This window comes from Petromyzon marinus, chromosome 60 (assembly GCF_048934315.1).
Source record: "Petromyzon marinus isolate PM22_M1 ecotype Great Lakes invasive population chromosome 60, UKy_Petmar_22M1.pri1.0, whole genome shotgun sequence".
Lineage (NCBI taxonomy): Eukaryota > Metazoa > Chordata > Hyperoartia > Petromyzontiformes > Petromyzontidae > Petromyzon > Petromyzon marinus.
Genome location: NC_133726.1, coordinates 9,166,822 through 9,179,770, shown reverse-complemented (window position 1 = coordinate 9,179,770; position 12,949 = coordinate 9,166,822). Strand labels below are relative to the sequence as shown.

Here is a 12,949-nt window from a genome sequence, read left to right as displayed (position 1 = left end):
CCATGACGCCTGCTGTATAATCAGGTGGACTTCTCCACAAATCTGGCTGTCGCCTGATGAAGCTAGTTGTAATTACTGGCAAAACGTCGCACTCAGTTCGTAAATGTTGTGGCTTGGCTCTCCAACACACCGGCGTGCTGTACTAGTGACGAATTGGCACGTTCTGTTTACGTGACAACCCTGACTAGTTGAGAATTTGGCTGCTATAAAATTTCCACACGATGATAAGCCGCTTTATCGTAGCTATCATCTGTGGCCGGGTCGCTTCTGATAAAGAGCGACGTAGCTCAGTGGGCTTTAACTGGAATAAATAATAAACAGTTTATTAGTTTACGTTACGTCGCACGCCATACCACACGGTTCGGCGTGGCGCACGTAGGGGGTTGTGGCCGGCACCACGCGCTCTCTCCCACGGTCACCGCCATGGGAATGTGGAATTTCCACCGGTGGCGAGGCTGGCTGTGAGCGGCACTAGCCAAAGGCTTGGTGCCCCGAGGAGTCTTGAGGGTCCCTGGATTCGCAACGCGAGGACTCCACGAAACATCGGCGGCAGCTCGGGATCCTCATACAAAAAGACGAGGAAGTTGACCGCTACAATCAAACGATCCAATGTAATTTGAATGAGTCCATTAACCATTTCGCACAGCTGTTGCCTTCTGTAAGACTGTGTTACGTGAAAATCTATGATCCCGATGTAACCCTATTGGCCCTATGCAAGCCGATGATCACAATGTAACAATGCTGGTCCTGTGTCAGCGCTCGATCTTGACGTAAGCCCATGCACGTTTAGTTTGTTGTCGTTCCCCGCACCTCCGATTGGCACGGTTGGCTACGTATGGTGCGAAATAAGTCCAACAGACACACATAGACTCACATAGTCACTCACCCACTCACGTAGTCACTCACCCACACACGTAGTCACTCACCCACACACTCAGCCATCCTCCGATTGGCACGGTTGGCTACGTACGGTGCTAAAGTTGTTCAATGTACACACGGGCCCTGTCTTAAGTCGCCCATCTCAATGTAAATTCCATGGTTCCCAATTTACACACACACACACACCCCATACACACACACACACACCCTATACACACACACCCCATACACACACACCCCATACACACACACACACACGCCACACACACACACACGCCATACACACACACGCCATACACACACACACCCCATACACACACACACACCCACCCCATACACACACACACACCCCATACACACACACACCCCATACACACACACACACCCCATACACACACACACACCCCATACACACACACACCCCCCATACACACACACACCCCCCATACACACACACACCCCCCATACACACACACACCCCCCATACACACACACACCCCCCATACACACACACACACCCCCCATACACACACACACACCCCCCATACACACACCCCCCATACACACACACACACCCCCCATACACACACACCCCATACACACACACACCCCATACATACACACACACACCCCATACATACACACACACCCCATACATACACACACACACCCCATACATACACACACACACACACCCCATACATACACACACACCCCATACACACACACACCCCATACACACACACACCCCATACACACACACACACCCCATTCACATCCGATCACCACGAGTACTCGAGATGCTGATCCCAGAGCGCCAGCGCTATCGTGAAGGCGCTGCCGTGCCTCACGGATGCGTCGCGGCTACGCAGGCTGCTGGTACTTGCCGCCGCCGCGCGGTTTTCCCCAATTTAAAGTTATTTTCCGTTTCTCCCAGCGTCCACCGTGAGCCGCGGCCGTCTTACAACCGCGGTTATTAACCAGGGCGGCCGTGGGGCTGGGAGCGACGTGGCGGGCGCACGCTCGGCGATGCGAAGCGGCGCCCCGCGAGGAGGCTCGCGAGGCGCCCCCGTGAATGATTCACTTGCCGAGTTGACGGCGGATTACTCAGTAACCAGAGACGACCTCGCGGTGCCACCGCCACCACCTGGCTAAAGCTCTCCCCCCCCCCCCCCCCCCCCCGCTTGGTCGCCAACCTCTGGGTGCCACTCCAACGCCCGCCTGGCCACCTGCCCGCGCCCCTCCACCCGTCACAACCTCCGTCGCCGCCTCTTCCCATCCACACCTGCAGTACTTGCCGGCCCCAGGCATTCTGCGTGCCAACCTCCAAGCTGCCCACCCTTATCCTGCCACGAAATTCCCGACAGTCTTCCGGGTAAATAGGTGGCGTTCAATACGACTGCTGCTGCTGCTGTTGTTATTATTGTCCTCGCGGCGCAGCCAAAAATCCGACGTCGCACCGTACTCGTACGCTCCCACGTCCAACTACGTCGCCCGACATTTTCGGCAAATCCGCACCGACCGGCGTGAAGCATGGCCAAAAAAACCACGCTCCCCCCACGGGCACGGCGCGGGGCAGACTCGCAAGGAGACCGGGATGAGCCGTTTGGACCCAGGGGTCGCCACCAAAAAAAAGCGACAGACGCAAAAAAAGAGCGCAGCTACGAGCGTAAAAATCTATTTTTTAAAAACGCAATCTCGTACGAGGAATAGAAAATACTGCGAGGGTAAAATCGACGTCAAAACCAGAACTTGAAGATGAAATTACCCCCCCCCCTCCCCCAACGGAGCAATCGCGGCTCAAGGCGAGCTGTGGGCCCCCACGCAGAGCCGCGTTACATCCTGACGCCACCACTCACCTGCACAGGGCCACCACGCGTCCCCTTGGTCTGGCCAGAGACAGTCGAGATGTCACTCCACTCCGGCTCTCCACTCTAGATCTCACTCCACTCTAGATATCCACTCTAGATCTCCACTCTAGATCTCACTCCACTATAGATCTCCACTCCAGATCTCCACTCTAGATCTCCACTCTAGATCTCACTCCACTCTAGATCTCGCTCCACTCTAGATCTCACTATAGATCTCCACTCTAGATCTCCACTCTAGATCTCACTCCACTCTAGATCTCACTCCACTCTAGATCTCACTCCACTCTAGATCTCACTCCAGATCTCCACTCTAGATCTCGCTCCACTTGGGCTCTCCACTTCCAGATGCCGCTTCACGCCAGCTGTCACTTGGTCGGTGTCCCACGGAGAAACGCGAGCGTCTTGCGTCACCGCCCCTCCGCATTTCCACACTTTCCTTTTCGCAATGAAGGCCTTGGGACGTTTGGGCAACTCATGGCGAATTCGGGAAATATCTGGAATTGGATGTCTGTGTGTGTGTCTGCGTGTGTGTGTCTGCGTGTGTGTGTCTGCGTGTGTGTGTCTGCGTGTGTGTGTGTCTGCGTGTGTGTGTGTCTGCGGTGTGTCTGCGTGTGTGTCTGCGTGTGTCTGCGGTGTGTGTCTGCGGTGTGTGTCTGCGTGTGTGTATGTGGGATGGAGTGGGGAGCGATAGTGTAGTGGTTAGCGCTACGCTGCGCTACGAACCCGGCGACCCGAGTTCGATTCCCGTTCAACTACCGGTGACGATTCTCTGAACCGGTCTTGGGCCTCCCCTAGGTCAACGCAGCCTCAAATGAGTACCTGGTGTGGTATGTAAACATCGCCACTGGGGAGACAAAGGCGGTCAGGCGTGGTGTGGCCACCCACCCCCTCGTGTGCCGTGCCGGCCCACATAGGTGCTCGCTAACAGCACTTGCCCCAACAGTCTGTTGAGGCTATACGTGGAGCCTTTGTCTTTATTTTGTCTGCGGGCAGGCGGGTCGGTGTGTGTCTTTACAGTCATCTCAGTCAACCCAAAACCCCTGGGTCTGTCCCATGACCTGTCAGCAGTGAGGCTTCAACACTACAAGTGATGGCTCCAAGGTGCACCTAGCCTGGCAAGGCACCGTGGTGACATCACCGGTGGCGAATGGCGGCTGTTGTTGTGTGTATTGATCTGTGTGGCTATTTATACGTGGGTGTGTGTTGGTGTATTTGCATTGGTGTGTTTACATGTGTTTGTGTGTATGGTATGAGTTATAGACTGTTGACCCGTGTTTGGGTAAAGTGTGTTTGTGTGTATGCGTGTATGTGGTTATGTGTCCATTTACACGCGCACACACACACACACATCTGCGTGGGTATGTGTGTGCACGTGCGTGTGTGTATGTGGCTAAGTATGTGTGTGTATGACTATGTGGCTGTGCGTGTGGCTGTGTGGCTGTGTGTGTATGGCTATGTGGCTGTGTGTGTGGCTATGTGGCTGTGTGTGTGTGTCTATGTAGCTGTTTGTATGTGTGTCTATGTAGCTACGTGTGTGTGTCTGTGGCTATGCTTGTGTGTGTGTGTGGCTACGTGTGTGTGTCTATGTGGCTACGTGTGCGTGTGTATGTGTGTCTATGTAGCTGTTTGTATGTGTGTCTATGTGGCTACGTGTGTGTGTATGTGTGTGTATGTGTGTGTCTATGTGGCTACGTGTGCGTGTCTATGTGTGTATGCGTAGCGGACAGCGTGCTGCACTACGAACCTAGGACCTCGAGTTAGATTCCCGCTTATGGCCAACACCGGTGACAATTATTTGAACCGGTCCTGGGCCTCCCCTAGGTTGACTCAGCCTCAGCTGAGTACCTGGTGCGGTGTGTAAACATCGCCACTGGGGAGACAAAGGCGGTCGGGCGTGGTGCCGGCCACCCACCGCCTCGTGTGCCGTGCCAGTGTTGTCTACGTAGCCACATAGACAACAGTCTGCCGCAGGCTATACGGGGTCTCTTTGTCTTTGTGTGCTTGCGCTGGCAATTATCCCAAATCGATTGGCATCAGCTCTGGATGTCGGCCAGAGTTAGCGTCAAATCAACACAAAACCTCATCCTTGTATGGTGGTGGCGGGGGGATCAAATTACAAAGGAATTACTCACACTCGACTAAAGGGCACATTACGACAATAGCATTATCAAGTACGTAAGTAAAACAAACCGTGTTCAGTCTGTGGTGTGAGTGTAAAAAATACAAATCAACCAACGTATTCACCAACTTGCCGTCTGGAGCGAGCATTTCGCCACGGCTGAGAGAGGCGATGCCGTGGCAAGACTCGTGCCAGGAGCGGAGGTCAGGGGACATCGGTGGAGGGGGAGGTGGTGATGGGTGGGACGAGTGGTGTGCAGGGTGGAGGAGGAGGTGGTGATGGGTGGGATGAGTGGTGTGCAGGGTGGAGGAGGAGGTAGTGATGGGTGGGACGAGTGGTGTGCAGGGTGGAGGGGGAGGTGGTGATGGGTGGGACGAGTGGTGTGCAGGGTGGAAGAAGAGGTGGTGATGGGTGGGACGAGTGGTGTGCAGGGTGGAAGAAGAGGTGGTGATGGGTGGGACGAGTGGTGTGCAGGGTGGAAGAAGAGGTGGTGATGGGTGGGACGAGTGGTGTGCAGGGTGGAAGAAGAGGTGGTGATGGGTGGGACGAGTGGTGTGCAGGGTGGAGAAAGAGGGCAGGTGACCGAGATGGGCAAAGGAGTGGCGCTGAAAGGGAATGAGAAGACCTCAAGCCAGGCGGTGGTGGTGATGTTGATGAGACTGAGAGAGTGGTCCTTGAAGGATGCGTCAACTGTGTAAGAAGGGGGAAAGAGACAGCCAGACCTAGGATCTCGGTGTCGCTGGCTCAGTGTCTCCGACACGGCCATTATTAACCCATTCGAGAGACACCCAGAGCCAGGGCTTGAACCCAGTAACTCCACAGTGCTGGTGCAATGTCCCAAACACGGCCCTGGTGACAACACTCAGAGACCCACCCAGATGCAGGGCTTGACCCGTGCGTGTCAGTGGTGCTTTGCTTAACACGTCTGGCACGGCCGTCACGAAGCCCTGAACCCACTCGCCGATAGATGAACGCCCGCAAATTTAACCGCCGGACAATGGGACGCGTCGAATGATTGAGTCTAATACGCCGGCCGTTACTCTGCCAGCCGGGCGGGCCGTTTCCAAACGGGGCGAGGAGGGAACGACGGCGCCTCGGGGACTCCCTTCCTCGCCATGATCGGCGTCGGGGCCGCAGGCGTTGGAGCCGGCGCGGCCCGTGGGCCCCGGGGGCCCGTGGGCTCCGGGGGCCCGTGGGCCCGTGGGCTCCGTGGGCCCGTGGGCCCGTGGGCCCGTGGTGAGGACGCCACGGGTGTCGTCGCCGTTTTTCCCGCTCCCGCGCTCAAACAGAGATGAAATCCACAGAAATCCACGCCGGCACAGATTTCGATTGCAATTTTTTTTCCCTCTTTCCACGAGAAGTGAAACTCACGTCGGTGGAGCAGCTCGCTTTGCGGTTTTCATTTCATAAAAAATCCCCCCCCCCCGAGTTTTGGATGTCTCTCCCTCTCTCTCTCAGAGGGTTCATAGCGGTCACGTCACTGACACGAAGCTAGAACGACAGAGACTGCTGCGTACGAGCCCTAGGTTATATCTGGGTACCTCTGTCTGAGGATTCACAAAGGCTGTGCCACCGATAACCTTGGTGGCTTCCACCCACACGAGGCACTGCTACAACAGTGGAAAATAACGTCAAAAGTCAAGGTGTCTTCCCACACACACACACACCCCCACGGTGGCTAGGAGATGTCATCGTCCTCGCCTGGTATACAGGAGGGCGTGAGTTCGATCCCGACCCTGACGCCTGCTGCTGCTGCTGTATATTTGGAGTTTGCGTGTCTCTCTCTCTCTCATCATCAACATCACGGTGGCTAGGAGATGTTAACTACCTCGCCTGGTATACAAGAGGTCGTGGGTTCGATCCCGACCCTGACGCCTGCTGCTGCTGCTCTATATTTGGAGTTTGCATGTCTCTCTCTCTCTCCCCGTGGTCGCGTGGATTTTTTTCTGGGTCCTCCGGTTTTTCCCTCCACATTAATGAACAACATCGTGCGTTCAGAGTGTTTGGCCGCAGCTATGGATTTCCACGAGATCAGAAGCCACTTCCGTTGAGTTCTGATTTGTGATAGCCAGGCCACACTGAGCTCTGTGGCAGCTCAGTGAGGCCTTACCTGGGTAAAATAAAAAATAAAGTTAATATAAAAAACAGTAAAAGTACACACGGCCTGCATGCAGACACACGGGGCAGCTGCCCTCTACACCCACGATCCCTCGTACACCGCCGATTATTTTCTAAGATTGTAACGAACGCCCCAAAATTAAACACCGCAATTGTCCGCGATTTGCCTGCGGAGAAGTTCAGGGTCGCGCGGTGGCACGCGCTGGCGTGAGGAGAGAAAAAAATATCAGCGGAAAAGTTCCCTTTGATGGGAGAACCAATCGCCCGGTCTCTCTACGCCCCCTAACCCCCACCAGAGCGTGTCCACAAATAAGCCTGCATTTGCATAATATTGATCATTTCCTTTGCATATCTCTTGCCCCCCTTGCTTGATTTCAGCCCCCCCCCCCCACGCCGTTTTCTCTATTTGCGGATGGAAGTGAGCCGCCCCGGCGCTGCCAGGGTTGGGTGTCGCTCACGCCGCCCGTTCAACCCCATCTCCGCGGAGAGGCAAAGTGGAAACAAACTGTGCGGGTTTCTTACAACGCTCCCTCGCTTCCTCGCTCCTCCACCCAAGCAACGGGGGCCATCACCCACGGGTTAGCGTCGTCAGCGGGTCGCGTACGCGGTGGGGTAAAGCGTGGGTGACGTCGGCCCCCCACGGAGACGCCCGGCCAGCGTGGAGGACGAGGCCGGTGACCCTTCACCCTTCCCAGCGGGCGGCTGCGATCGCCCGTTCTGCGTTCTTCACGAACGGCAACGCTGCCGGAGCCCGCCCCCCCACTGCCCCCTCCATACCACCCCCACCCCTACCTTGTTAAGGAACGGCTCCGGAAGACGACGGAACGCCGCGCGCTCCGGAGGGACCGTCCCACGTGGGCACCGCAGCGGCGAGGAGACGCTTGCCCCTCGCCTGGTGCGCAAGGAGGGAGGTGGGTTCGATCCCGGGCCCTGGCGGTGCCTGTTCTTTAATTGGAGTTTGCGAGTTCTCCCTCTCTCTCCCCCCGTGGTGGTCGTGGCGTGGATTGTTCTCTTGGCTCCTCCACCCCCCCTCTCCGCATTGAGAATCGTCACGCGACGCTCAGATTATTTGGCTGCCGCTATAAATTCCCACGTGTGATGGTGATGATATCAGCCACTGCGATGAAGATGATGGGATCAGCCACGTCGATGATGAGCTATTGTCACGTGTGGCCAGGTCGCCTCTGTACAAGAGGCGACAGCACAGTGGGCTTAACCTGGTGAATAACGAACTCGTTTTTAAGTTAATATCAAGCTTACCGCTTGGCCTCCGTCACCCTGCATCACACGGGTGTACATCCGCTTCGCCAAGAGCCGTTCGCTGTGGAGTCGCTAATCTCTAGATGAGAGCGCTCGCTCGCTCCGCAACGTTGCAAAACACTCCGCGTGATTCAGCGGGACCGGAGCAGTGGATTTCAATTCGTTTCAGTACGATCAAGAGCACCGCCCTCGTCACCGCCGGGGAGACAAAGGCGGGCAGGCGGGACGCGGGAGCTGGCCACACCACCGCCACGCGCACCGTGCCCGCCTTCATGGGTGCCACTCGCTAACGGCGCTCGCCCCAACAGCCTGCGTGGGCTCACACGCTGGGAGGGGTGAGAGGGGAGCTTTGTCTCTGTGCGTACGCCGTGGGTGCACACGTGTGTGTGTGTGTGCGCGCGTGTGTCAGTTTCACAGCCAGCTGCTCACACAACTTTGGGCGAAAAAAAACCCTCCAATTCCCTATCTGAGGTCGCGTTTCACAAGAAATCCGCCAGCAGAGTAAAACAAAAAAATCACATTTCACGATAAATGGAAGTTATTGTTTTTTTGGAGAAAATTTGCTCAACGCGATTCCATGAGCCACCTCGCCTGCCGCCCGGCCTGCATCTGCCCACAGGAGCGCGTCCGGATATCCAGCGCAACGTCTGCACTCCACGCGGTAATGCACCCTCTGTTGTCATCGGAAAGAAATATATAAGTGGTGTTCAATTGTATATTTAGATATTATATATACACGATATTCCCCGTCTAGGATCACGCTGCTGCTGCTGCTATCGCCATCCTAGACTCTCACATCCAGACCCTGAGCAACGCTGCTGGTGAACACATGGTGGAGCAACGCGGACGTCCAGAATATTAAAGACCTCCTCTCATTCGAGACCCAAACAATGCGCACCTCCTGCTCCTCCCCCTGGCTTTGACATTCTCCCTCCTCGAAGACACCAGAACGTCACCATTACTAGCGCCAGGTCGTTCGTGCGATGCGCCCCTTCAGTGGGTGACACTATTGCTACGGTGCTGTCCCCACCGAGCATCTACGATCGACTTCGACCTGGAGTCGACCAACCTTGGGTCCGATTCGGTCCCGGGTGGGTGTTCAACGTTGCACGTTCCCAGACCAGGTAAAGAAAGACGTGGCGGGGTTGGTGGTGATCGTTCAGGCCGGTCCCATCTGCGCCATGTGCCCTGGGTCCCAAAGTTGGGTCATCTGAAGACACAGGGTCGTGCGTCGTGCCCCGAATGAGAATGAGAGCCTGTACTTCACCCTTGTTGAAAGAGCGTCCAGAAGCAAGGAGTGACTTTACATCTCGGCCGCCTGGGATGATCTCTCCCTTGGTTCCTGGAATTCCCTCGCACAAATGTGCCGGGAGATTATCAACTCATGGGGTGGATGACCCATCTGATAGTTTGGCTGCAGATCTTTTGGATACTGTGGGTTCCATAGGATTTACTCAGCTTATTCGGGGTCCAATCCATAATCGCGGCCACACGATCGACCAAGCATTCAGCCAGGGGGTCTCAGTTGGGGCCATACAATTTTCATCATGGGACCTCTCTTGCCAGTATCAAGATATTAGAATAGGTTTGACGCTTTCTGGCAATAAAACAGTTTGTGTCAAGATATTAAAACACCAAAGTGAAACCTTTTGCAAGGAATCCTGTCTGCATTAACCACACACAGGACATTGTCTTTCAAACTGATTGGTCCACACCAGAGACAGCTTACTTTAGAGCCAAGTCTCAAATTAAAGAAAGCTTTCTCTGGTGTGGACCAGTCAGTTTCAAAGACAATGCATCATCATATTCTACCAGTCCTGTGTGTGGTTAATGCAGACAAGATTCCTTGCAAAAGGTTTAACTTTGGTGTTTAACATTTTAGCAGCTCTTGTTTTATTGCCTGAAAGGGAAAAAAAAAACTATTCTGATACATTACATTGTCGTCCGCACTATGGAATGATCACAGAGCGATTCATGCCGAGATCAAAGGGTCTCCCCAACCCTCTCTGACGGTCTAGAGGGACTTCAGGGAGGCTGGGTTCAGCTCAAAACGCTAACGACCCCTTTCTGGATTTCATGAAGCCTTATCGGCCCATAATTCCTCGTCCTGTGACAGCGATGCCACCAATGAACGGGTTCATAAGTACAATTCAGTGCTCCGCTATCTATCATGACCTCGTTCCTCGCCGCCGTCTTCGTGCTCAAGTTACCACGAGCACCCCCCAACCACCCCCCCCCCCCCCCCCGGTATTCAGGGTTCGCCAAAAGTACAAACGTAGGAAAACGGAACGATGCTGGCGCGGGTCTCGGCTCGGTGATGATCGAACAACCTCCACGGGCCTGTCAACAGGCTTACACACGCGGCGCAGCTATCGGCGCGGCGAAGGAGAGAGAGCTACGTCGCCGCGAGGAAACCGGCCCTGCCGAGGTTCTCCGGGATGGCCAACAGTCTAGATTCACCCAGACTGTGCTGGTTCGGGAAAACTCCAGCCGGCGCGGGAATGCGGCTGCCCGCGTGCTCAGACGTCTTCGCCATTTCGAGCGCTTGAAACGAATAGTCCGCGATGTGCACCGTCTACCACGTGAGCCATCGCACGCGACCCAAGAGAGCTGCGACGACTTACAAAAGCTCAAAACGGCCTTGATCCTCAGTACCCGCAGTCCCGTCTGCCCCCCCCCCCCCCCCCAGACGTCTGGTAGATACACACCTTGCGCTCGTCAGCTTAGGCCCCGCTTGTGACACAATGTTTCATTCTATGCTGGGCGGTAGTGGCCGGGGCCTTCTCGAGTGTGGCGCATCAGATGTGGAGCTCTCTTCAGATCGGCTCCGAGCACCAAACAGTTCAGGAAACTCTGCAAAACTCGTTTTTTCTTTTTAGCTTTTCATTTTGATATAATTTTTTTACGTGTGTCTTGATTTTATAGGTAGGACTACCTTCGTTTAATTAACACCGTTAAAGTACTGCCATGCCCTCGTCAGTGGGGGCGAGTTTTTTTGTTACTCAAATCGAATTAATGAATTAATGCGCCGCCACGCCAATGCGCACATATCTCCTTCGTGAATGGAGAATTAAAACCACAAGCCACAGTGGTGTGGCCACAGTGGCGTGGCTTGTGGCACACAGAGACCCACGGAGATAAACGGAGACAATTAAAGAGTTACATTAAAGACGATCCACAGTAGTGGGATTGTGGCCATGAAACCCAAACTATGGACCGCACAGTAAACCCGATGTTGTCTGCGCCCATTCAACTGTGGAGGAGGAATAGAAAAACCGCCATGAACTCTCCCCCTGCTGAAGCCCTCTCGTCATGGCCAGCAGCAGACCATCGAATGACTGCACACGCGTGACGCCAAAGTTCCCCGTGCACATTGAAACATTTTCCTGCACAGTATCCAAGCTGCAGGCTGCGCCGGCCCTGACAGGCCGAGTGAGAGGTCTCCATCCAGCAGTAGATTCACCAAGGGCTGTACATTTAAAAAAAAGCTGTGATTGATAGTTGATCTCAAGACACTGATCCTGAGACACGGTCTCAACTCCAGACACTGACCCTGAAACCCGGTCTCTATTCTAGACACTGACCCTGAGACCCGGTATCTACTTTAGACACTGACCCTGAGACCCGGTCTCAACTCTAGACACTGACCCTGAGACCCAGTCTCAACTCTAGACACTGACCCTGAGACCCGGTCTCAACTCCAGACACTGATCCTGAGATCCGGTCTCTACTCTAGACACTGAGACCTGAGACCCGGTCTCAACTCCAGACACTGACCCTGAGACCCGGTCTCTACTCTAGACACTGAGACCTGAGACCCGGTCTCAACTCTAGACACTGACCCTGAGACCCGGTCTCTACTCCAGACACTGACCCTGAGACCCGGTCTCAACTTTAGACACTGACCCTGAGACCCGGTCTCAACTGCAGACACTGACCCTGAGACCCGGTCTCTACTCTAGACACTGACCCTGAGACCCGGTCTCAACTCTAGACACTGACCCTGAGACCCGGTCTCGACTCCAGACACTGACCCTGAGACCCGGTCTCGACTCCAAACACTGACCCTGAGACCCGGGCCCAAGACATTGATTCACAAACGCATCCTCTGGGAGCTGAGTTGTTGACACTGATAAAGAAAAAATTGGCCCTCCAGGACTCCGTGAGTGCCACTGCCATCATCTCAAAACAAAGACCCCCCCGTGTAGGCTTAACAGACTGTAGGGGCAAGTGCTGTTAGCAAGCACCTATGAAGGCCGGCACGGCACACGAGGGGGTGGGGTGGCCAACACCACGCCCGGTCGCCTTTGTCTCCCTAGTGGGAATGTTTACACACCACGCCAGGTACTCATTTGAGGCTGAGTCGACCTAGGGGAGGTCCATGACCGGTTCAGATAATCGTTACTGGTGTTGGCAGCGAGCGGTAATTGAACTCGGGTCGCCGGGTTAAGTAGCGCAGCGTGCTAACTGCTACACTGCTATCACATACATACACATGCACACACCCGCACACGCACACAGACACACGCACGCACGCGTACACACGCACGCGCACACGTGCACGTTCCTCATCTTACAATCCGGACATTTCAGACGTCACCCAATAATAAACGCACGACTGGGAGTTTCAACTTACACAACACAAAGACCCCCCCCCCCCTCCACATTGCTTCTAATGGACTGTTGGGGCAAGTGCTGTCAG

At 54.9% G+C, this 12,949-nt stretch overlaps 1 protein-coding gene across 5 annotated transcripts in view; it reads right to left on the bottom strand.

Annotated features, from left to right (window-relative positions):
• LOC116955479 (uncharacterized) overlaps positions 1–12,949 on the bottom strand; it is an 82,468-nt gene that overhangs the window by 46,136 nt on the left and 23,383 nt on the right. For 3 of the 5 annotated variants that reach the window (XM_076053354.1, XM_032976585.2, XM_032976586.2), the window contains exon 1: positions 2,739–7,715. The exons of the other annotated variants lie outside the window; for them this stretch is intronic. The gene's annotated coding sequence lies outside the window, so the exon portion shown is untranslated. Of the gene's footprint in view, positions 1–2,738; positions 7,716–12,949 lie in introns of those variants that run through there. 5 annotated transcript variants of the gene reach the window in all.